Raw genomic sequence first — 3029 nt, forward strand, 5'->3', positions numbered from 1 at the left:
ATGAGGGGCAATGCAGAGCTAGAACAAGAACAGGGAATGACAGCAGCAGGGATGGATGATTTGCTTCTCCATGGTAGGCTCCATCTGTCTCCCTAGCTCACAGCTCACACCAAGGGAGGCTGTTGCTAGGGTTCAAAGAGAGGCTGCTGGGAGGCCTCCTACCAGCATGTAAGGAGAGAGCGCTTCCCCAGCAGAAATCTGGGGCTAGCTACCTATAGAATATTTCATTTATTTCCCAAGTGAGGGTGTAGTGAAGCTTCGCTAGAAATATCTTGCACCTCATGTCTGTGTGTGGGTTGCATATAATTCATTTACATATTAAATATCATATTATATTTATTTAACACCTTTCTATTACTGTGACGAAATACACGAGCTCACTTAAAAACTAGAAAGGTTCACATTGGCCTGTGGGGTTGATAGTTTCTTAAGCAGGGGCCATTGCTTTCAGACCCCTGTAAGTTCATGGTGTATGTATGCACAGCAGAGGAAACTGTTTGCCTCACATCGGGAAGCACAGAGAAATGAAATAAGGCCAGTATCCTAAAATCTCCTTTTGAAGTCATGTACCAAATGACCTAAAACTTTCTACCAGCCTTTACCTTTTAATGCTTCTACAGCCTTTTCCAAAATCATGCAAAAGCTGCCTTAAAGACATGGGCTTTGGAGAGTATTTCAGAGTTAGATTACTAAGCAGTCTCCAGATTGATGCATAACAAATACTTGGAATCAGGAGGAAAGATGATCATCTCTGAAGGCTTTCTCTAATAATTGTCAAAACCAGAGATCAAGAGTGGGGGAAGGTATACCCTGCCACAGAAAATGCATCCACACCTGCCCGCTTCTCTTGGCAGAACCTGCCTGATTACTGGCTCTTGCCATTAATCACCTGTCAGGAATTGCCTCTCCCACACCTGACACGGGTACCCTGACAGCTTTTGCCTCCATGCTCCTGAGTGATGGAGGGATGGTTAGGCCTTTTCCATCATGCATTTTGATCACACTGTCATCCCGAGGTGACACACATCTCCTGCCTGGGACTTGGCCCCAAACATGTCAGCCCCAGTGTGATATCCTATGATGGTTGGCTAGAAGATTCCAAAGACAGATTGATGGCAGTCAGGATTTGCTAGGTGTCAGCGCCAGGTCACCTGCTGTGACACATGAGCTGTAGGCTCACACAGAAGTACAGCAGGCAGATGAGACTGGCTGCGTTGGCCTCTTCGGCATAAGGCTGGGCCTAATTGCAAAGGTGCTCAGCTGTGTCTCTTCCAGGGTCAAAGGCAGGTCAGGAGAGGCCAGAATTCTAAAACAGAGGGAAGGCGGAGTTTCTGTCTTGGCACAAATTATTCTGAAAACACTTTGATGGCAGCCTTGGCAAAGAAAGAACTGGAGACAGGAAAGCAGGCTTCTATGACTCAGAGACCAAACATTCTAAGAGAAAGGTAGAGTGGTTAAGCCCAGAAGATCTATGCATGGAGCCCACTTGCATAGGAAGCATGCTTGTCGTCAGTATCATACTCCGAAAACGGTTTTACCAGCAAAGTCAGTAAAATCCTCCCCTGGTAGGAAGTCAAAGCTTCTACCTCTGTCTCACAGCACTCTGATCTTGTCTCAGCATTTCTTACTATTTTCTCCCTCCTTTGCATTTTTAAAGATATTTTTATTAGTCCTTGGAGTGTTTCCATCCTGCATGTCTCTTCTGTGGAACAGCAGGCACTTGTTTTCTGTCTGGCTTCTCTCACACTGAAGTGAACTCCTCCCCCTCATGGAAGACTCGATGGACATGGATATGCACCTCAGAACTACCTTTTCGGTTGTGAACTAAAGGCCAACAAAGACTATCCCTTCAAAGTGGATAATGATGAAATGAGTACCAGTCATCATGAAGAACGGTCAGTGTAGGAGTGGGGGCAAAAGACAAGTTACACGTCGTAGAGGCAGAAGCAGCGAACTATGAAGGCAGTCCAATGAAAGTACCACCGGCTACTGTGAGAATGTCTGCACGACCAACAGTTTCTCTTGAGGGGCTTCAAAACTACACCACCTATGGCCTAAAGGTTGAAGTGTGGCTCAGGGCCTGTGCGCATTAGTGGACAGCACCTAGTAGCTGTAGAGGAAGATGCAGAGTAAGAAGATGAGGATGAGGAAGCTGTAAAACTGTTAGGCATGTCTGGAGAGATCTGCTCCCGGAGGTGGTAACAAGGTTCCACAGAAAAAAGGTAAAACCTGATGAAGAAGATGATAATGAGGATGAGGATGAGGAGGATGATTCTGATGAAGAGGAAACTGAAGAAAAGGTTCCAGTGGAGAAATCTGTACCACAGATTTTGTCTGAATACCACAGCCAAAAAATGCACAAAAAACAAACAAAAATAGAAATGACATAAAGCCATTAACACCAAGATCAAAGGGTCAAGAGTCCTTCAGAGAGCAGGAAAAAAATCCCAAAACACCAAAGGACCTAGTTCTGTAGAAGACATTAAGGCAAAAATGCAAGCAAGTATTGAAAAGGTTCTCTTCCCAAAGTGGAAGCCAACTTCATTAATTATGTGAAGAATTGTTTCCAGATGACTGACCGGGAGGCTATTCAAGATCTGTGGCAACGGAGGAAGTGTCTTTAAGAAAATGGTGTAAACAGTTTGAAATATTCTGTCTTACTTCATTCCTCTAATAATTGATATATGGCTGTCCTTTTTACAGTGCAAAGTGAGAACTTTGCCTACTGAGTTTGATAAATGTTGTCCAGGTTCAATTGCCAAGATTGTGTTGTCTAAAATGCCTGTTTAGTTTTCAAGGATGGAACTCCACCCTTTCCTTGGTTTTAAGTATGTATGGAATATTATGAAAGGACATAGTAATAGCGGTGGTCAGATACGGAAATGGTAGGGAGACAAAAATATACATGTGAAATAAACTCAGTATTTTAATAATAAAAACATATTTTATTAATTCTTTGAGATTTCATACACTGTATTTTGATCATACACATCCCTGACCCCCTTCTCCCAGATCCACTCTTACTCCAC

The 3029-nt window shown here is 43.6% G+C and overlaps 1 pseudogene; it reads left to right on the forward strand.

Annotated features, from left to right (window-relative positions):
• Positions 1 to 1768: 1768 nt before the first annotated feature.
• Npm1-ps4 (nucleophosmin 1, pseudogene 4) lies at positions 1769 to 2624 on the forward strand (annotated as a pseudogene).
• The last annotated feature ends 405 nt before the right edge of the window (positions 2625 to 3029 follow it).

Source organism: Rattus norvegicus, chromosome 8 (genome assembly GCF_021556685.1).
Source record: "Rattus norvegicus strain SHRSP/BbbUtx chromosome 8, alternate assembly SHRSP_T2T, whole genome shotgun sequence".
Lineage (NCBI taxonomy): Eukaryota > Metazoa > Chordata > Mammalia > Rodentia > Muridae > Rattus > Rattus norvegicus.